Source organism: Pecten maximus, chromosome 5 (assembly GCF_902652985.1).
Source record: "Pecten maximus chromosome 5, xPecMax1.1, whole genome shotgun sequence".
NCBI lineage: Eukaryota > Metazoa > Mollusca > Bivalvia > Pectinida > Pectinidae > Pecten > Pecten maximus.
In genome coordinates this window covers 26,749,732-26,774,131 of record NC_047019.1, presented here as the reverse complement: position 1 = coordinate 26,774,131, position 24,400 = coordinate 26,749,732, and the positions used below count along the sequence as shown (strand labels likewise).

Here is a 24,400-nt window from a genome sequence, read left to right as displayed (position 1 = left end):
GTACCCCTCTGTGAATAATTAAAGTAACATATGAATTAAACAGACAAGTATTCTAGGAATGTAGAAGGTGATTTCAGACTAGCTACAGTTAATTAATGTAATTACAAGCCTAACATCTGGTCTCAATCATTGGATATGCGAAAACAGCAAATGTTTTACGTTAATTGAGGATATTAAATGATGTTGAATGATCGTTTTTATAAAGCTTGGGTAACTAAAACAGTAAAAGTAGTGGATGATTTCCTCTTATGATATTGCATTGATTGCTTACAAAGTAATTCAGTCAAAAAAAAAAAAAATCAAATAACAAAAAGTCTGCCACACAATTTCTAATTAGAGTTTTGACGTGTTCCTACATGCGAAATGCGTTAATTTTTCATGGCTGACTTCCAAGACGGCCCTAACAGATCTGCATTTGAATTGGTCGATTTTCAAAGACTTGGCGTATTCCAGCTATTATCAACTGAAGCTCTGTGTGTGTATGCATTGTGGGGAAGAAATGGAAGCCATCAAGAAAACAATACAAATGTTTCTGCATGGTGAATCACTGGTCCCCAGAATTAGTCATCTTGGAAAGAAAAAAAGATGGGAAAAACTGCTGCTAAGCTAGTTGATCTTTGCCATCCATTTGTGTTGGATTAACTAGACATCCTACCAGCAACAATTTTTACATTTATTTTGATAAATTTTAATTGAAAAAGACGGTGCCTGTTTCCACAATGCAAACAAGAATTCCTTTTATTTTGAATGGTATCACATTTGGCCAATTATTTCTCATAAAGGGAAGAAAACTCTTGTTTACTCTTGTGATGGGGAAGCAAATCGTTAATTGCATTTTGTATGAAAGATAATAAGTGTAAATGTTAGTGCCATTATCTTGTTTGTTTTAGTTAGGGTTGAAATTAAGCTGTTACTGAACCTCTGGAGTTCATATATACTTAGGGCTGTAACTAAGGCAACAATGGTTGCTAGGTTACAAATTTGTTTTGATTTTATATATAATTGTTTTTCAAATTCAGCATATTTCTTAAGTCTATAAAATCCTATGTGTAAATAGTTAATCAGATGCTATATTTTGATAAAAAAAAATTAATTGATTTTTTTTTTTTTTTTCTTTCTTTTTCTTTTTCTTTTCATATACATTGTATATTGAAAGTTAAAATAAAAGGCATTTAACTTGCAGGGACCTGATATTTTTAACTTTTAAATAATCTCAAAGGAGATATTACTGGTTTTTGCTTACTTTTCATTGTGAAAAACCTGCAATTAGATTGGTTGGGTTGAAACATTGAAACAGAAGGTGAAAAACTAGTAACATTTAATTCAGTCTTGAAATGAAAACTAAAACACTGACATTGATATAAAATTGAACACTGTGCATGTCTATGCTCTAGTGTTAGTTTAAGGTGGTTGTACCTGAAATGAAGCACTTTTGATTGAATACAGTATTTCTGTAACCTGCTGGTGGTAGATTTTAATTCTGACGACGAGGCAGTTAACAGGAACCCAATCAATAGCAGCTTCCGGAGCAGTTTGTAATGAACACTTCCTCACTGATGTTTTTAGAGCATGCATGCCGGCACACAGAAACAAAGGTTTTCAACACAGAGCAGTACTGTATTGCAATCGCAAGCAAATCAATCACTTACATGACCTGGAATTTTGTATCGAATCTGATGTATTTCCCTTCCAGGAGATTTCACTATCTAGAGTTCAAATGAAAAAAAGTCTCCAGAGTTAAATTAGATATTACTTAAGCATAATTTTTTAATTTTATGCAACACAATATACTAAAAACAGACCACTTCAACAATACTGTAAAATTAAAAAAAAAAAATTAAAAAAAATAAAAAAAAAAATCTTAAGCAAAATATTTTTACCATGTGACATTTACAATAATCATATAAAATTTTAGATTGATAAAATTTCCAATATCTCCATATCACATGTGATAAATCCATTTGTTCTGCTGCAGTGAAATAGTTTCCATGAGAATATTATTTTCAAATGAATCACTGAACTTAAATTTCTTGTATGTGACTTGTCATTTATTGCTCCCCTGAGAGAATCAGTTTTCAGAAAATGGAAATTGTTTCCATGGATCTGTAAGATCATAATTTTGTATGAAACATACATAAAAAAGATAATTTAATCAGCGTATAACATTTAAAGCTGTAATGATAAATTTCTAAATTATGTATTTGTTCCGAAATTAGAATTTTAACAAATTAACGCAGTATTTCTAGAATTAAGGGGGATATTATGCAGGTGACTTCAATACAAAATAATAAAGTTTTGCAAGTTATTTTCAATTTCATTTGCAGAAGACGTTTGAAGATGGATCATTATAGATTAGGCACTCCTAAGCGTGCACGTTATGTTCGGTTTGTACTATTTATTTGGGGTTTTGTGATATTCTTCTGGATTTTTCCCAAAAAGGTGCTGGAATTCCCTTATATTGGTTTCTTATGGTGAAGGTGAAAATATTAAAGAGGACAAACAACTCTAGCTTGGATCCTTTGGTAATGGATGAAACTTAACATGTAATCTCCAGATGAACCTGTTTTATTTGTTAATTCATTTCGAAATTGATTTGAAATGTTGATAAAGTATAGAATATACTGTATATGATACAAAAAAGATTGTATATCTAGCTCACATATATATAAGACAATATCGATTCTACATGTATCACCACCAATGAAAATAGGTGCCTATAATTATCTTTTTCACTGCTAGCATTCTCCAGACATGCTTTCCAAGAATCTTTGAATATACATATAGTGTCTGCCTCAGTTCAGTAATGATGTAATTATCAAGCCTATTAGGCAGCAGTTTAAAAAAATGAAGACCGCCATTCCATTTGTAAATGGTAACCCTTCAACTCATCTAATGGAGTTTTTTATAACAAATTAGCAAGTAAGAGGAATGAACAGCCGATTAAAACTATTTAAAATAATTACCTGATTGAAAGAATTTCACTGTACAATGGTTTCAGTTAAAGGCATTTGTTGTGTAAGAGTACAGGCTAACTTACACAATGGTACATGCTCAATCATTTGTCTCCCAGGCTATCACTTGTTCTTTAATATCCCCACAGGATGTGTCTCTTTAACAGTCTGCTACCACTGACAACTTCTTACACATTTTATTCGTTAAATCGATTTCAGTTAGAAAAGAAATTTTCCTTTTGTATAATTGAATAATATTTTGATCAATATGAGATTTATTAACTTGATTTGATCATGGTGAATTGGTGGGTGTTAGTTTGTATAATTTATTTGTAGAAAAATGTTATTTTTGAAAATAAGGCAATATATATAATAAGAAAATATGGACCATCACAACAATGACCCATTAAAATCACTGACCATTGCAATGTCCACCTATTAAAAACATGGACTGTCATAATGGTGGTCATTTATAACCATGGACAGTCACAATGATCGACCATGAAAACCTTGGATCATCACAAGGGTGGCCCATTGAAAAAATGTTAACCTTTAGTTTTTGACCCAAATTCTTCCAATATGATAGTCTGTTACAAAGTTAAATCAAAGCTGGTTACTTAAACATTGTCCAGTTAAGAATGGAACTTCAAAGCTTAACACATGTAACCTATATAGAGAATATAAATTAACAGTAATACATCTAAAACAAGGACACCAATTTACAGTATTACAATTGGCCATTAGAGTTTCCTGGCCACTGACCTGTATACTACAGTGTGGGGGCTATTAGTGTTTATATAGAGCAACTGTGTTACTGATGTGTGGGCCAGCCTCTGTACCAGGAGGTGTATATCAGTATCATAGTCACTATTTATAGAACATTATTTTGGTGCTGTCGGGAATCAATGGTAGAGATTCCCTCCAGATAGATGAGTTTTAATTTTCCTTCATTTTACACCAGTTAAGTGTGCCAAAAACTTGAGGCGGGGTTATCTGTCGAGAGATACCTATCTTCAGGTTAATATGTCTATTGCATTAGCAGTGAAAAAAGTGGTAGAAAACATTGTAGATCTCGGTGTTTAGAGAGCTGTAAACAAAGTGGAAGTAAGGAAAACATATTTCCCTGTGTGTTCTGTACCTGTTGACTTCGGGATTTATAGTTACACAACACATAATTTATCAGAATTGTATTTAAGGTAGGTGAAATTTTAAGTGCATACCTCTTACGTCTTTCCATTTGTCATATTTGTTTCAGGGTAAATTATTCAGTTAGTTCTTGTATTCTTTATGTTGTGTGCAAAAACAATCACAGCCTTAGTGTTATAATTATGATGCTTTACCGAGAAAATGTAAAAAAAAAAAAAAAAAAAATTTAAGGGAGATGACTTACAACAACTTTGTTTATAGAAAAAAATAGTTCTTAGATAGAAAGAAAACCTAGGGACCTTACTGCAGTTCTTGAGATCTACAGACAGTTTGTTGGCGTGAACTGGAAGTCATTGTTGCACAAGGTTATGTAATACAGGTTCAATTAAGCTTGCAGTTACTGTGATTTTTATGTCTTGAACAACATATACATTCAGATTCAATTGTATAAGCTGCCATACCAGAGTTCCATGATTAGATTTCAGGGGTCAATGTTGCCTTTACTGTGACATACACCTGAACAGAAAAGTCTGTCATTGGTTTTAAGGGTGTATGCTACCTAAACTATGATATATACTTGTATCAATACGAAAGAGTTACATCATTAGATTTAAGGGTGTATGCTACCTAAACTATGATATATACTTGTATCAATACGAAAGAGTTCCATCATTAGATTTAAGGGTGTATGCTACCTGTACTGTTATCTATATCTTCAATGCATCATTAGATTTAACGTGTATGCAACTATATTATAAAGAGTCCCAATAGTTAAAAAAAACACTACCAATAACAATTTGCAGTCAGTTCAATAGTTGATAGCTCAAAGTAGCCATTAAATTTAGTTTCATTTATTGAAAAAGAAAACAATAAGGCAGTTAGATATCACAGGTATTAATTTATGAAGTGAACTCATCCTTAATGTACAAGTAAATTTTGACTCTTGAAACTGTCAGAACCATTAATCTGCAGGCTAATCTGGAGCATGTACAGAAAAGAAAGACGCTGTGGTTTATTAGAGGAGCAGTTGTTTATGTGCCAAGTTAGCAGGTGGCTGTGATATGAAATGTAAACATTTATACAACTACATGTTGTCTGATCATTAAAAGATTATGTCTGACCTCTAAGTGTGGGTCAAAATGATCCACAATTAGCTATTTATCCACAACCAGTTTCACGGAAGTCTTTTTAATAGAGCTTTAGCTCAGGAGAGCTTTTTAAAGGGAGATAAAGCTTCACAGCATCCTTTTAATTGGTTTCTTGGATTTCAGGTGAATACCTCTCAGGATGAGTGACATATTGGAATTAATTCTTACTTGACTTTGTTGATGACTGTTTTTTTAAGAAGCCTCACAGCAGGATATCAGGCGACAAACATTGTCTAAGAAAACGGCTCCAAAATGTCAATGCATTAGTCTTCAATAATTTTGTTATCCAGATCTTAAGGACATTTTGTAAAGTCTGGTTTTTTGGGGGGTGTTGTTGGCTTCTCCCGGAAACCATAAACATCCATGCTGTCTGATACAGTCCTGACAGACAGAATTTTTACTGTTTGCGTTTGAACACTGCTGTTTAAGGCAGAAGGAAACCTGTTGTTCTATACATTCCATCATTTCAGTGATGATCTGTAGGCAGCTGCCTGAAGATTGACTTTAGGATTGGTTCAGCATCATCATCAGTGAAAATTTAATTTGGTGCTTAGTTTTCACTTATCATTGAAGAGAATACATTTTCTGTTAAAGCTTCTTTATCTTTGAAAATGATTTTTGAAAAATATCATCAGGCAAAATATTTTGATAATTTTCCCTTTATTATGAAAGTTAAAAGTGTCCGCACCATGTTTTATAAATAACTCGGTTCAAAACAATAAGATTTCAGTGTGGTAGATCCTAACAATAAGATTTCAGTGTGGTAGATCCTATAAGAATACTAGGCAGACTGGTGTATCCACTATATCTTCAACCCATTTCACTATTTATAAGAGGAAATCAATGTTTAATGAGTATGAAATCTAGAGTATTAGTCATTTAAAAGAAATATATTTCCAGTGAGGTTTTTGTTTTCAAATTGAAATTTTGCTCAAAACTGACTGGATTAATGAGGTGTGACGATCAGGGGAGGTAACCTTTATGATTAATCCATTATTGAGAGGTTATCAGACTTTCCATTATGGAAAGGAGGTCCGTGAGAAACGGTCACCATGTTTTCTATCTCAAGGAAGGAAAACTCATTGAGATTGAAGAGAAAACCATTGAGAAACACTGAAACAGTGTATCCTTATTATCTTCTTCCTCATAGAATAACAATGTGGCAGAGGTTTTACTGAAGGGTAACTTATTTTAAGGGAGATGGTATCCGAGGGGGATTCCCCTGTCAGGTACCAGAATTCCTGGTGTTTCTAAGACTGGTGAGTGGTATGTAGTCACAATAGGTTTTGATTGTATGTATTTATCCCCCTCCCTCGGCCAATTGTCCCGTGTACTGTTTGTAGTATTCTACTAACAAATATTTACAAATGTTGCCAGCATGACTTAACGAGAAAGGTCACATCGCCAACAATTGTTGCAATTACTGGTACCATCCATCACAAGGGTCTGGCTTTCAGTATTTTCTACTCTGAATGATACACAAGTTTCTCTTATTTACTGCAAGGGTATAAATTATTTGTTTGTTCAAAATTTTGGGGTTTTACCAAAATTTTGTTGCAGTATCAGTATGGATGTATTTTTCATTGAAATTTTGTAAAATAAGATAGAATTTGTTCTTTTATCTATTTTTCACAGTTTTATTCTGTCCTTTGAAATGAAAAAATAAATAAATAGAAAGCTTCTTTTAAAAATAACCATATCTATAGTTGTTTAGTAATCCACAGCTGAGGCTTCACATTTTACTTCTTTCTAACAGTTGACACTTTGTTCCGGTTGTGATTTTGGTTGAGCTCTTCAATACAAGCTTGCCAGTGAGAACTCTCCCTGGATTTCTGCTTCACATAAAACTTGAATGGACGATGGCATTTTGTGGCAGTTTGAGTTTAAATGCATGGCATTATCGCTGGTTAAAGTTAATGTGCTTCCAGTACAAAATCAATAAAATAATTTTTAAAAAATTTTTGCCCAATTCATACTTTATTCTAGAAACTTGTCACCTTGACATTATTATCATTTTCCTGTTGTAGGATTCCAGAAGCCATCAGGGCTTCATATAGAATTACTGAGAGCATCAAATAAAATTGAAATGAACCAAAAAAAAATCTTTATGATATATATTTCTATTATGAGAGTTCTCTCAGGAGAAATAAACACCAGGTATTCTATCTTGGTAATTGCCTTTTCAATATTGTATCAGATCTGAATGTAAATCCACAGATACTCGAGAGTTGTAGAATTATAATACGATTCCTGTTGGAAGGATATCTTCACATCCATGGAAGTTGATGCTTAAATATTTTTTGTTTATGGTATTAGTTACGCTGACTGGGTTGTACTCTACTGTAGGGGTATCATATCATGTTACTTCATGTTACAAGGTAATACAGACACGTTGAAGGATTAGCGTAAATCCAAACGGACACATCAGATACAAGTATTGGATTAAATTGTCAGTTTCCTGGCAGTTATTGTCATAGAATATTCCAGCTCAAATAGACGATGGATTTGGACGCGAAATGCAGAGAATGAGATGGTCTTGAATACTCAGCATTTCATGATGTCTTTCCGGGATAATGCTACAAGTAGTGGATCGTGTTTAGAATTACTAATGAAAATCACTCCTTCTCTTAGTGTCTAACCACACAGGAGACGCATTGGTATAATTTCTTTAAATCCAGAAAATATATTGCATCTTAATTTGTTAAAAAATTTGTTCCTTCGTAATTGAACCACTGTGTAAGGTACCATGAGATAGGTTTTCCTGCTCTGAATACCAAATAGCACAGTATGGTGACCATAGAAATAACAAAATCAGAGTGCAGTGTGAAGAGTTATTCCCCTTGATTTATTATGCTGATTAGCTTCATGTAATCTTCTCTAGCATGATTGAACAAATCTACAAGGTGTTTGTATCAACATCCAATTAGTCTTATACTAGGAGTGTAACATCCATCAAATAATTCTCTTAATTTGTGCCACTCATTATCTGTTTTATTGAATTATCTCCCTTTAGTTACATCTGCTTTTGAATGTTATCTCCCCTTGGGACCAAATTAAGCCTATACATCACAGTGTAAAATGACTCATTGGAAGTGAATATTTTTTGCTCTAATGATGCTAAATTTGAGATTTAGTAATTTTTTTCTATCGGCTTCAAGATTTCCACTGAGAGCTAGTTTATTTTCTGTGTCAGGAAATGTCTTGACTACCAAACACAATATGGTTATTTTGTGTAAGGTGATCTAATCATCAGTCAACAGCCTACATTCTTTACCGTAATTCGGCCATATGGCTGAGGTGTGAAAGTTTTCCCCTTTTCGAAATTGGAGATGTATCATAGTCAGCGTATGGGTGTTGGAGAGAGGGCCTGACAAGGAAGGATCAGCTAAAATTGGTTTTACACTAAGCGTTAGATCAGAACAGAATGTTACAGGTTTTGATTTTAAGAGGAAGTTATGCTGGAATTTTCTGTGAATGTTTTTGTTAAGGATTTTATTTTGGTTTTCTTTGCACTTTTGATGTTGTGGAATCTTTGAAGTTTTGATGTTGTGGAATGTTGTTGATAATAAATCAATTTGTTAAAGACTAAAAAAGATATATTTGCTTTTCCCCCTCTTTTATGCAGATATCTTTTGGTGTGCATTGTTTAGTGACAAAGATATTATCAATTCTAAGAATGAATACATTTGACTTTTACAGATCGTAAGAACACACTGTTGAAGGTTGGTTTCTGAGTGCAGAACCACCATTCACCGAATTTGACTGACGGAAAACATGTAATTACCATGGAAATTTTCGTTTTCCTTTTTGGAGGAAACCATGAATTAGTACTACCTTGATGTTCGCTTGCTTCTTTGTCGTTTCTATCGTCTCTCGTATTGATTATGATGGAATTTCCATATTATCGGTGGTGATCCCTAATTTCACACCATGTACACCCATTCCTTTGTTCTTTGTGCCGGCATTTTGGGGCGGCATCGTCGTAACAAGTCTCTGACAGTGGAGAGAGTAATTTTGTTAAAGCAATCCACACTAATTATGTTTCATTGTTTCCCAGAATGAGGCTTAACATATTTAGAAAAGACATTTTTCTTCGATGAGATTAGGAATTGACGCACTTGGTGTGAGGGTAATGTTTCCAAGAAATTTCACTAATTTCTTTTCACTAGAAAACAATGGCATGTTTCTAAGATGTGTAAGATTTTGTTTTCCCATTTCTTTGTAAGCATTCTTTATTTTATTACTTATCAGAGGAGATATTTTATAGTTATGTCTTTTAATATATTTTCAGAATCATATTCTCAAGATAACACATTAAATATCTATATATGTTGATGTATTTTGAATTTCTTGGTGTAAATTTTTCATTGACAGAAAGATATGTTGGTTTGCTTGCAAGTCGACCAGACTTGAGAAACGTCTTGCACAGAAATGGTTTGTAGACCTATCAGATCTGTAGGGAGAGAGAATTTGTTTTGTAGCTTTTGTTCATACAAAACCAAATTAATTGTCTAGATCAATTGTGAAATATAATTAATGCATAGAAATGATTTTAAACCCGATATTCCTGTCCCATACATCAACCCTCATTATAAAGTTCATTATTGTTTTTGTTTTTAAGGAAGTAATTAACCAATGTTGAAATGAAATTGTAGATGTTATGTAAGTGCTGTACCGGTAAACTTGGAACAACCTCACTTGACACACAGAGTTATATGTACTTCAGGCTATCGACTCCTAAGTGTAAAGTGGAAAATTGCTCCTATACAGGCAACACGTCCACAGAAACAATACAGGGTCAACTGTTTATAAATATCTCTACAGTCTCAAAAATATCTTTTAAAAAGTTCATACAATCCATCAATATAGATGATTAGATCTTAACAGGGCAGGGGGTGGGAATTGTCAACAAAAATGTCCAGTTCTCTTCACAAAAAGGGACATTTGTCAACAAAAATGTCCAGTTCTCTTCACAAAAAGGGACATTTGTCAACAAAAAATGTCCAGTTCTCTTCACAAAAAGGGACATTTGTCAACAAAAACATCCATTTCTAGTGTGAAATAGTAACTTCTTATGACGTCCCATGTCAAACTTATATTTGATAGTACCAATAGAATCGATATAGAGATGATATCGAAATAATAGGGAAAACAACATGTATTCCTCACTACACTTCAGTGATAACAAGGTGCTTTTGATGGAAAAACATTTCATGTACCATATTTCACTAAAATTTTATTTCCCGTTTTATTTTTTCTGATGGAATAGTAAAAGCATGTGTACAAGTTTGTGGTATTGGCTCTGCTCCACTTGTTTGTATGTTTTCTCCACAAATAGGTGTAAACAGATGAACGGCTCTGTCTGCTTTTAATTGTCAGAAGGAAGAAGCAAATTACCTAAATGTCGAGATGCCAATTGATGGAGGTTCATTCGTTACTTGGAGAAGATATTCACAAACACACGGAATCAATTAATATCGGGTGTCTGATTTTGTAAGAGTAGACAAAAAATGTTTTGGTGGCAATGTTGTGGAGCATTTATTGTGGCTGTTTGAAGGATTTTGAGAATGGCAACAGATGCTAACATTCTTGTCAAGAACATAACAAATGGACAGTTAGGGTTCAGCTTCATGCATACCGAAGTGTGTATTAAATATAATTGTCAGCCTCTGAAACATGAAATGTAATGTTTAAGGCTGTATGTCACTTATTCATCTCCTCAGAGGAGAGTTCCAACACTCTCAGTTAGTCAGTCAATGCAGCTTCTACTAGTGCTACCAAATTTAACCTCTTGCAGAAAATGTTTTCTCTATATTTCTGAATTACTAAAATTATGTAAAACTTAAACTGTAACAATTAACTATCATATAAGAATATCCCAGAAAAGTTTATTTTCCATTTGTGAGAATTTGGTGTATGATCACACTGGAAAGATGGATGTTCGTACATATGATCAATAAAATTGATCTAAATAACCAAAACAAACAATTAAAAGATTCCCTATGTAGTAGTATTTATTTCTAAATTGAGACATTTTGGAGCATTTATTGAGTTCTCATCAATAATTTATGTTCAAACCATCCTGCAGAGAGATATGTCGGTACCAATTCCTTTATTTTTTCTAGATCTTTTTTGTTTTGCATATTTCTCTTCTTTTAACATTTTGCTGTGATACAGGGTCTAAGTAACCTAGTTTGTGCGATGGGCTCTGTGGACCAACACTTATTAGAAACTGCACTAAGAACCCCTATGGTAGCCATGACTACATTAAGATCTGTGTCTTCTCACCTAAATCCTAACACCCTATCACTATGGCGATCAGTAGCCCTCTCATACAGGTATCCTAGCAAATACACTCTGACACAGCAGTAAACAGCACTGGTCTTCAAAAGTTATCCAATCAGTGGCTATGGTTACTAATACACATCCCCACTCAGCATCACATAAATGTTTACATTAGAAGGAGTTGCAGTCATCTAAATCAAACTTCTGGTGGATGGTGATGTTACCTTGGAAAGACAAATCAGAGGTCAAAAGTTCAAATTGTAGACATCAAAGAAAGAGTTTATGTGACATAAGGATTATAATCCTTATCTATTGTGGAAAAATTGGGGATTATATTTAGATTTTTGTTGTTGTTTTTTTAGTTTTTTTTTTAAGATTCTGGACAAGACCTATGGAATGTGTAGTACAAGGCTTTGAAACAACACAGAAAATGTCCACTCATCTATGCTTACAATGAAAACACAGAAAAGGGTTATAACTAAATAAGTTTTTTTTAAAAGCAGGCTGCAATTTGTTTATCATTCTCACTGTAGCACGTAACATTAGAGATAGGCAATATAAAGTAAACATTTTGGTAAGAGTAGCCAAGGTTTTGATAATAATTGGATGGTATTCCCTGTGCCAAGGTAAGGTAACTGTTATTGTTGTACATGATTATCAACTGTTTGAAATTTCAAGGGAGATGGCACCTGTTGAAATTGTCTAGCCTCTTTAAAGTACACATACCCAATGTATAGACTGCTTCAGACAAATGTGTACCTTCAGACTACATGTCTGATTCTGTTCTTTCTATCTTTTTTTCTTTTTAAGTCATGAAGAATGAAAAAGTTTTGCTGATAATTTAAAGTCTTGTCCAAAATTGGGAGTGTATTTATTCTTTAGATACATTGTATGGGGATAAAGTTAGCTGTTATGTCATATTCATAAAACAGAGCAACAATCTCCTGGATTCTATAATGTTTGTGAGAAATTTAGCATCTAAAGCTTTTATGAATGACAAAAAAAAAGAGTTTGTGTGTGTGTATTTACTAGCTGTTGCAGATAATGAAAATAAATATCTGGAGAGGTGATTCTCCTTGGAGTTTGGAGATTTTGGATTCAAAGTGGTGTATAATACCACAAAACCTTCGTGAGAGAAGTTGGTCTTTCCCTGAGGGGTTGGCAGTGTTAGCTGATGCTGTTGTATGATGTGTATTGCTCTTTGTAAATTGTTACATCAAACAGTCATACGAGGTCTGTCCTCAGTATATAGGCACATGTTGTAACAGTCGACTTAATAGGCTCCGCTTCATAATGCTTGTTATCATCATTTTTATCATCATCGTAGAATGTATGCTAAAACATATTGTATCATAGCTAGGACCTGTATCAGCTGCACTCCAGTGCAGGAAATAGAAATCTTTTTTTCATGGAGGTTGTTTTGGTACACATATACAGAAGGGCTTGTTGATAATAACCCAAACACATGATAAACTTATTTAAAACGGACATTTCTGAAAGTAAATCTTTTTTATTGTATCTAATGGGGTGTCAGATTGGGCGGGTGTTATTGTGTAGAAACTTTTTTAATGGTAATGTCCTATTCCGACATCGTGTTACACTTAACCTGTCTATTCCGACATCGTGTTACACTTAACCTGTCTATTCTGACATTGTGTTACACTTAACCTGTCTATTCTGACATCGTGTTACACTTAACCTGTCTATTCTGACATCATGTTACACTTAACCTGTCTATTCTGACATCGTGTTACACTTAACCTGTCTATTCTGACATTGTGTTACACTTAACCTGTCTATTCCGACATTGTGTTACACTTAACCTGTCTGTTCCGACATCGTGTTACACTTAACCTGTCTATTCCGACATCATGTTACACTTAACCTGTCTATTCCGACATCGTGTTACACTTAACCTGTCTATTCCGACATCGTGTTACACTTAACCTGTCTATTCCGACAGCGTGTTACACTTAACCTGTCTATTCCGACATCGTGTTACACTTAACCTTCCTATTACGACATCTTGATGGGTTCAGTCTGGATATATATTTTTTTGAGATTACAGCACTGTTTGTCAGATATGGCAGAGAGTGTCAGAAAATGTGGTGGTCAGGTTAAACAGTTTTTCATACAGTGTAGGATTTGTGGGGTGGATTTCTATTTTGAATAAAAGGAATGGTTGATGCAATGTTGAGTTTTTTTGAACACATATCTACCCTGTGGATAAATGTTATTATTTACATCGTGTAAGAAATACCAGGCTTAATTATTTATTTCACAGAAATATTTCTCCTTATAGCCATAAATCATCCTATAAATCAACATTATTGTTTTGAACTTTGTAAGAAGAAAATATTCTGCTATGAAAATTCTTTCAGGTTTTGACATAATGCTTTTAATCCAAAACGCTGCCAGGGAGAAGGAACCGTAATGTGTGAAGATTGGATGGGATACTGTCTTCTTTAGTAAGACTGCTGGGAACAGTTTCTATCAGTTACTGGTATCCCTAGACAAGATCTGTCAGGAGTTTAGAGAGAGTGAAAGGGATAGCTACTAGATGGCCTGATACTGGTGAACTGGTATAGGGGGGGGGGGTGGGGGGGGGGGGGGGGGGGGGGGGGATCCTAGCTAGAGGGGGGGGGGGGGGAGACAGACATCTCTTAGATCTATCTCAGATTGTATGGCATGGAGGTGATACAATAAAATCTGTCTAATGTGATGTTTTCCTGGAGAGTTGTCTTCCCTTGTTACTGTTTTGTGGCTCTCCCTCTCCTCAGACAAGCTGAGATGAAGAGAAATGCATTATAGATCCCTATCTGACATTCCTTCCCAGTAAACATGGCAATAGAGGCATGCCTGATGACCCCTCTGGATACCAGGTACAATGAGAAATATTTCATTCTTATTCTCCCAATGTTTCATTAGGGAAATACATCACTTTCTCTGATCAGTGACAGCCACAAGGCTTTATTATAAGAACGAAACCTTTGTTGTTTTATGATGTTACTTTTTTTTTTTCTGAACTCAATCATTATCAGTCTTTAAAAACAAACCTCTGCATAAGCTGATATTTACAGGCGAATCTTTGTCATATAACAACAAGATACATGTTTTATTACAAAGCATTTCCTTTGTTATTGTTAGCTTTTTAAGTTAACATTAATTTGGTATTACATGTATTTTCAATTCCATATTGTTTAACCTTCATTGGATATCACAACTAATACTTTGATTATAGTTCAGTTATTCATGGTTCACTTGCAGATTTCACTGAAAGTTATCTCCAATACAGGCACTGTACATACCAGAGATAATATTGTGATAACATCTTTTGACTGCAATCAAACCTGTCCAAAATGACACCTCAAGTACCAATTAAAAAGATGTAACACACCTTTGATTGAGAGATTAGGTACAGCCGTACTAAATCTTCATTGATCGTATGGTGGATTTAAGATTCTGGATTGAATGATTGACAGATGGAATTAGATAAAATTTAGTTTGAAATTTTTGTTCCCACAAGTGGCGATTCATACATGTTTTAGAATACTTTGCAGTAGTTGAATTGAAAAGACACAAACTATTTTCAACTTCAAAGTGCATTTGAAACATGTATGTGATAGAAGTATATTCCAGAAAGTTTGGCGGTGAAACTTGGTTATCAGAGTTTATTTATGGGGTCAATATTAATGGTTCCATTTTTATGGGCATAGTCAAGGTCAAATATCGTAATTTGGTCTTTGGCAAATGAGGGCTTATCGTCATGGGAACAAGCGGAAAATGAAACATTATGTAGATTCTTTATGCATATACAGCCATTTTAATCATCTATATTAGGTTACACATGCAACAGGGTTTGTGGGAGGGAAATATGGTAATTAAGTGTACTGGGTGAATTGACATACTTTGTGTTGATGAGTGTCGATACCAGTACAGATATATAATACGTGATTGTTCAGTATTTTGTATACTGGCCAGTTTACAGTATGGTTCATCTGGCATCTACAGATGCTGGCTGTTTGTCACAAAATTAAGTCTGTATCTCAGAGAGGAAAGATCTTCAAATGGGGAGGTAACTGTTTATATTTATTTTCTGGCCTTTACCATGGTAGTTCCTGTACTGACGGATTAGCGGAGATCTATCATGACCTTTTACAGTTGATCAGAGAACTTTTTTATTTTGACTTTATTTCTGTTGATATGTACATGCATGCTTTTGTTGTTGCCATGACAAATTTTCGGCCAGTTTTGAATGTTGAGTTCAACTGAGATAGGAAATTACAATTATAACGAATTTAGATATAATATGTTTTCGACCAGAATTTGACTTAATTATTCCTCACATATGTAATATTGAACCTGACATATTGGAGGATTTTGACCATTAGATGGTCACTGTGGGCCTTCAAACATTGTTTCTGTAGGAGGTCACTAACCAAGCTAACCAATATCCTGGTCCCTGTAGGCCATACCAATCACTTACAATGGTCTCAACGAAACTCCCAAGTCTTACAGATAATGAAAATAGTGACATCCCTTTATCCCTGTTGTATTAGTTCACACAAATTATTCATGTAACTGTTGAATTTTGTCTTTGTTTATGGAATTTTGTCCTTGTTTAGCAGACTTTACTTTATCATACACTCTCCCATACACTTACAGTGAAGGATATTTGGAGGGTGAGAGGATACTGAAATTTGGTTGTTTGTTCATCTGACTGTCAGTGCAGATGATTGTCAAGAAAAAGTGCAGCTTAATTTCTCAATTAATCATTATGAACTATCCTAGTACATTCGACAAGTAGAATGGCAGACAACTGATGGCAGTATAACAAGATTTCACCATACAATGGTGGCTGTATAACAAGGTTTACGGTACAATGGTGGCAGTATAACAAGGTTTACTGTACAATGGTGGCTGTATAACAATGTTTTACTGTACAATGGTGGCTGTATAACAATGTTTTACTGTACAATGGCGACAGTATAACAAGGTTTACTGTACAATGGTGGCAGTATAACAATGTTTTACTGTACAGTTAATAGTGGTATATAACAAGGTAATTACAGCTGAATATTAAGGTTGTATTGGGCAATGACGTTGTTAATAGTTAAAGTTTGCATTTTATTTTAAACATAACCATGTTGAGAAGATCATTTATTCATCCTCATTTGTCATTCTAATAGCAGTATACAATGAGTCCAACGTATCAAATTGATGTCACTACAAACCGTCTTCTAGATGGACATTGATTGTATACGGAGCTCAAACAAGTAGACAAACTTGGCATCATTAGTGCTTGTTTGAGTCCAGGATCCTGTCCATGTATTATGAGGTATATATTGCATCCATAACTGTTATTGAATATTGTGGGATGCCATGTTTTAGAAGCCACTAGATCGTACATGTGGAAGCCAGATTACATCCCCTTGGGTGATATCTCACTCAATAAAAAAACATGCCAGCTCTAGTATTGATGAGAGAATCTTTACAGATAGAATTGTTATGAGTCATAATTGATGAAGAAAACTTCAGAAATATGATGTTGAACAACGGAATTATTTATATCATCTGGCTGTGTGTGATCAATGGTATACTGGATCAGTATTGAATAAGTTACTTCTTTTCTTTTTTCCTTTTTTTTTGGGGGGGGGGGGGGGGGGATGAGTAAAAAAAATCTGTCTCTGTGAACACAACTTTCAAAGTTGATAATGTGTGTAAAGGTTAATTGTTGCTGACAAACAATTGTCAATCAGGATATCAAGTCTGTCAAAACTGGTTAAAGGTTATATAGATAACGGACCATCCCAAAACCTGTCCTAAACAGTCATGTGGATCTAGAAGATAACCTGTACACAAGATACATGCTTTTGAATAGAGAAATACAATTGTGTAAACAGACAACCTGTTTATAGAAAAATACTTCCCATTTCTCTAAACAGACTTATTGATAAGGTGAACTATTTGTCTATATAAAGAATATCTTCCAAGATTCAAACCTTAGTCTGCTAGATGTCATATATATAATTCCTATGAATGTTTATGTTAATTACCTGGACATTTGGGTCACCCATCATAAGTGGACACAACTGTTATTAGGGTCACCTGTCATAAGTGGACACACCTGTCGCAAGTGGACACACCTGTTATTAAGGTCACCTGTCATAAGTGGACACACCTGTCATAAGTGGACACACCTGTCATAAGTGGACACACCTGTTATTAGGGTCACCTGTCGTAAGTGGACACACCTGTCATAAGTGGACACAACTGTTATTAGGGTCACCTGTCATAAGTGGACACACCTGTCTTAAGTGGACACACCTGTTATTAGGGTCACCTGTCATAAGTGGACACACCTGTCATAAGTGGACACACCTGTTATTAGGGTCACCTGTCATAAGTGGACACACCTGTCATAAATGGACACACCTGTTATTAGGGTCGTTAGTGGATACTTTGTGATGTAATATTCTACCATATTAATTACTTACAACAAATGTGAAGTTAATAAATACTGGTTTAGAATTTGCTAGTAGTAGTTAAAGTTGGATATTTTGACATGTTGTCATACTGATTTGAATTGTTGAGAAAATAAAAAATTCCATCAATCATGTTGATCAGAATTTAGAATACTAAGACCCTGGTTTTTTGACATGTCTGTAGTTTGTCCTATTGTTGTTCTGTGCTACAGACCAAGTGAGGAATCGAGGACCATCATGGCATAGAGGCCATCAAATTGACACGTTGTATTGACATCGATCATTTTGTGAATAATTTTGAATCAAACTCCCCAATCCAATCTGAGTCACAACATTCACAATGTCTGACTCAAATTTTTCTGGTCCTCCCTTTTAGTACTTTGTAGTGGGGTTTCTTGTCCCTTTCCAATGAGTAGACGATGTTAAAGGCATGTTGTGTACCCAGCCAGGGTTTCTAGGTTTCTCGTTTAGGATCAATATTAGATAGGTAATGCTGCAAATTCAGCCCTCAAAGTTGATACTACAGTTGTTGGTCGTATGTAGCTTGGCTGGTATTGCACAAAAACAGGAGCCCAAATCCAAGCATGTTTAGACCTCTTCTGCCGGGGCTTCTAGTTCGAGATCAATAAATACGAAATAAATAATAAGACTGATCCGACTGTACTATACCACACGTCCTAGCTATTGGGTCGCGTTATTGTTGACATGGAAAACATTTTTAGCCAAATGGTGTTGTCTTCCATCAAATTGTACATCTGTCAGCATCGCTGTGCTGTGTGACTGTCGCTGCAGTTTACCAATATAATTACGGTTCCTCCAACTTCTATTGCTGAAACTGCCTGTGCCGTTTTTCAGCTCCACTACAGAGATGTGACTGAGTCATCCTAGAGCCGAGGCTTTTGTCGTCACAGATAGCATTAGTGGGCTGTAGTCACGACAAACACCCAAAAGAATGGGATTTAGTTTTTATCTTTCCAGTAATGATTTCATCAATTAAACCTGGTAAATTTCACTGAATTTCATGTATTTCTAGCACGCTGTTCAAATGAGAGAAAAAATAGTAGTGTACATAATTTGAGACGGCAATGGATATATGGGTCCTGTGATAAACCATTGTGATACACATGTGAGATAAGAAGTCAGGAGACCAAGATTTCTGGAGAAAATAAATCTGGGAGACTTTCCTTGCACCAGCCCAGGCTCCTGAGGTCTGTGTTTTCTTGTGCATCGTGGATTTATCAGAATATGCGACAGCGGGAATATATGATCTAGCAGTGCATCTCGGTTCCATGTGCTGGAGGTTGGTCCTCACCTACAGTGACTCTAAGCTCTATGTCTAAAGCTGTTTAAGAATACAAGTACACTAGCTACTAAGGGTTTCTCATGCATGTGAAAATTTTGTCTGTGTGTTTTCTCTACTGCAGCAGTTAAGTATTCTAACATTGGTTTACTCTTGGTATATTTCCCTCGGAAACGTATACAGATATGGATACTGTACTTCGGTAATTTACTGGATAAATGAAATACAACAGCAAACAGAAGGAAGCAAGATTTTTATGTGATAGAGAGGTAAATGATAGAAGTTAATCAAGTGCTTTCAAGAAATGTGAAGTGTGTTTTTTTCACCATTCTTGTGGAATAATTTGTACACCCTCATCATCATGAGGACCAACGGGGCATTTCTCCGAACCTCATTCGACTCGAGAAGGGTAGGCCAGGGGTCAACTCAAAACCAAAATGAAACATTAGGAAGTGAAACTCATGGTCAACAACAACAAGACCAGCAGAAACAACAACAACAACAACAACAGAGGCAAAATGATATTAATTGTACCACAAAACAGGATCACCACCATCATCATCATCATCATCATCACCAACAACAACAACAACAACAACAACAACAACAAGAGCAGTTATATGACAACAACAATCAGCCAACACTAAACCCTCAGTTTCAGCAACAGGCTGGAAACCCTTACTGGAACACCTCCTCCTCATCTGGGTAAGCTTAGATACACCTGTATATATCACCTGTCAGTTTTGCACCTTTCAATGTAAGACTGTATATAAGAAATAACAGGTGATAGAATCGTTTGATACGAAGCTTCATGTCTTGGAGCCAAAGATAACGACAGAAAATCAATGATTGAAGTTGGTATATCAGTTGTAGTTTGAATGTGTGATTCAGAATGCGACACACCTGGGTGATCTGATTTACCTGTACAGGTGAAAATACAGGTAAATGATGCATGAGGCATCCCGCCTCTATCTCGGCTTTTGTGGATGCAGCAGGCTAAACATTTTCATTATGATCTGTTGTGAAGGAAACTGATTTATTTATGACTCCTGTACCTTTAACCCCATCCACTCACTCAGACCTTTTCCCTGCTGTTATTATACTAGAATTCTGATATATTTATGTTTCAGTCACTCGTTTAACATCCCCCTCTTCAAATCTGTCAGACAGTAGGATGATTCTTGTCTCTGGGGTTGATTGAAGGTTACTTCCTCCCCGACCCTCTCCCCGACCCCCTCCCCGACCCCCTCCCCGACTCCCTCCCCAACCCCCTCCCCGACTCCCTCCCCGACCCTCTCCCTGACCCTCTCCCCGACCGCCTCCCCGACTCCCTCCCCGACCCCCTCCTCTCCCCCTACAGCTGAAACTCTATCTCTAAATCTTGTATGATTCTAGTCTCAATGTCCTTGGAGATGGGTGGAAGGAAGATTCACCCCTTTCCCTACAAACACAACTCTATCAAAACACTCCCTACTTCAGATTAATTCTCTGGGGGGTGAAGGTAGGAAGGTTTTTTTCTACTTAATTCCTACCCCCTCCCCTACCCCCTCCGCTACCCCCTCCCCTACCTTCTACCCCTACCCCTTACCCTCATAAACACACAAATATTATTCTGTCAGGATATTTTTGTGTAACTGCTTTCCTGTTGGAACACCATAAGTAGTCCTGCCATTATATAAATATTGACTGGTATATTAAAGATTTTTGTCATTATAGGATTAAAGGATAGTAGTCATTTTGAATTTTCATAATAAACATACAAATTTTAATTAAAGACAACTGATTTCCATCAAATTTATTTGATATGTGATAATTCCCATCATATTTGGCTCTAACAATGCAACAGCCGGGCTGACTAGTTCCCAGCTTTTTTATACAGATGTCTGATGGAGATTAAAAATAGTATCATATTCCCGACAAAATATTGTTCACAGCTGCGAAACAAAAAGGAAAGTCTTAACCTTATCTTGCCGTCTTCCATTGTGTTTGATTTCACTCCTAATCTGCTCTTTAAACAAGAAAAAAAAAACATTGCCATGGGGGAAATGAATTCTATACTGGGAGAAGTGAAAATAAAAAGAAATGATGGGATGTTCAAGGCTGTTTGGTGTTGTGCTGTGCTTTGTTAGCTTTCATCTTAATAAGGATGACTTTATTTTACTTAATTCAAATAATTCCAGGCCTTTGATTATCATGCGGAGTAACCACTTTAGTTTAGGAAGTAATGTTTATGATGTTATGATATCATATTTATATTATCACCTTCTGAAAATTTCTGAAATTATTTATTTTATTTATTTTTTCTTCTGACAATGCTCATCATACTTGGTACTGATCCTGAGGTTTAAACCTGGTAATGTCTTAAAGAATAAGACACATGTGTAATGAGCATGTATACATGTGCGCTTTCATCAAATGGGGGTTTGGATTACTTCAGTGGGGGGATTCACAATCCAGTGTTATTATTGATCAGCTGTAAATCCATTAGCATGAAATTTCATGTTTAGTTATTTTATAGGGGTATCATTTCAACCACAAATTGAATCAAGCTTTTTACCTTTTTTTTTTGAGATGATTTAGACATGGTTTCCTCTCTGTGCATTTCCATGGTTCTGAAAATAAATTGTGTTCTCGGATGCCAGGCTGTAGTGAACTATCCCCAAACAGCATTATAATTCAATTGATTATTTTTTTTATAAAATTCCATAAAAGTCCATTTAAGTACTAGTTAAGAGGCATAAAATGGAAAAGTAAACATCGGATCAAGCTCTTTCTTTGTAAGGGAACTTTGTCCTTCCAGATTTTACCTGCGTCCCTTTAATATGTTTAATTTTGCATAAAATTGACATCAGTTGAAGACTTGTTCTTCCTTGGATACCTTCAATCACTCCTTCATTTCTCCTTCAGTCTTTCGATATCAATCAAATCCCTAAACTCCCCCTCCCAATCCTAGCTTATTCACATTTTTAACTTTATCATGACTTGTCCTTCCACTTATCATTCTGTTTTTCTGATCCAAATTCAGCTTCCTTGCAAATCTTTCACTATCTCCAACTTCTCCCCCCTTCCCCCCCCCTCCCCCCCCCCCCCCCCCTCCCTTCCTCCTACACTACTATCTATACTATCTATTCTGCTCTAGTATCTATAATTTCCACTGCCCACTGGTATCTGGCTCACAAGGTCATCAACCAAGGTTACAGACATTCCATGTAGACAGTTAACAGTTTGTCACCTTCTTCATTGGTGACATAATGGTCTTCCTTGGCACTAGGCCTAGGCAGTTGTATTCCCAGTTCAATATTTCCAGAAAATCTTTTCATTTTGATATTGTATTTTAGCAGTCATGAAATGCCAAAGATGGTATCAGATTCTGAAATAGCAGACATCATAACTTCTAACTTTAATCTTTCTTTAAACAAAATATTTTATAGTTTACCATATGGATTTATGACTGCAGTTGCCATGTTTCTTCCACCATCTTGCCTCAAGTGTGTATTCTTCCATGTTAGCAGTTGCCATGGTGACAGGGGTGTTAAAAATGTTTGCTTGATTAGGACCAACACTCAATCACAAGCTTTTGTTTGAAGTGGAAGACAGCATTGTCAAATCTTCCTTCATTATCGAATACTGGCTCCTCTTTTTTATGACCAAGAAATTGGATTGGAATCATTCCAGCATTCAAAGGTGTTTGGTGACATGATTTGATCCAAAAGCACAAGCAGGCTCTGGTTTGGACCTACCAGAGAGATTACAAAGGATATTAGATAGTACAGGTGTGAAGTTGGGAAGGTCAACAATCTGGTATGATATAAAATAATCAGGCTAATTCTCTACAGGGGCATATCACATAACACTTGTTCTGTCTTAATTAAGTCATTTACATTACCGTATTTATCCTACAATAATACCCCAGGGGACCAAAGCACTACCTCTGACTGGAGCTAGGAGGTTGGCTGATCACTGGAGAAGCTGTCATATTACAGGAGGGCTTACTTCCAGATGTGGGTTTATTAACTGATAGATATGGTAATGCAGACAACTTAATTGCTAGCATGCTATTCCAGGGATTGTTAGATACTTGTATACCTGTACTGGCAAACTTCATTCACATTTTGGCTAATTTCCCTGTTCATGATTCAAAATAATTTTTCCACTCATGCTTTCCCAATTATCCCTTCATTTTTTGAAGAAAATTGTTGAATTGAGTGGAATTTTCTTGAGAAATTGGCAAATTTTGGTAATTAAGCTTTGATATGAAATCATTTCACCCAATATTGACCCCAAACAGCTTTAAAAAACAACAGTCAGTATATAAAAGGGCACTGTTGACTGTATGTATATGTAACATAGGTAGGCAGGTGGACCCAAATTTTCACTTATTGTGAGAGTATATTATATTGGTCTAAACATCAGAGTAGCCAAACAACAAAGTAAACCTAACTAATTTTGTGTTCAAGTCAGACATGTTTATGGTGCCAGGAAGGATGGAACTGGTGTCTATAGTATTGGCTTAGGGGTGAAACGGCTTTGAAATTGGCTGTCAATAGGCTGTTAGTGTCTACAGCCTTACATATGTCTGTAGCTAATTGTTAAGGCAGACATTTTTACTTACAGCATCATTCAGCCGACAGAGAATATGTTGTCTGGCTATTTTGATGGGTAGAAAAAAAAGGTCTAAGAGTTCAATACCTCCATAGCATAAGATATATTCAGCATGGAAAATTCTCCAGAACTGTTTTTTCATAAAGATTATGTTTGAGAAAGTGCTTATTGAAATAATTTAGCATAAACAAATTTGTTCAGCTGACAACAATGTATTCCTATAAAGAGTTTGACATTTATAGTAAAAAAAAAAAGACTTGTAATATATCTACCATACTAATCCAATAGCAATAACCCTCTGTCTAAGTAAATAATACAATTCATATCTATTGCCATTCAAATTACCCAAAAATAGAGGAAGTTTATTTGATTGATACATTCAATATATGAGCAACACCAGAATATACACAAATAATTAACATTATACATTAAACAAAAGGTAGAACTGGCCTAGTTAATATGGAGGCTGCAATAATTTCACAT

The 24,400-nt window shown here is 35.3% G+C and overlaps 1 protein-coding gene across 1 annotated transcript in view; it reads left to right on the top strand.

Annotated features, from left to right (window-relative positions):
* Positions 1-24,400, top strand: part of LOC117327693 (neuron navigator 2-like) — a 229,054-nt gene that overhangs the window by 108,472 nt on the left and 96,182 nt on the right.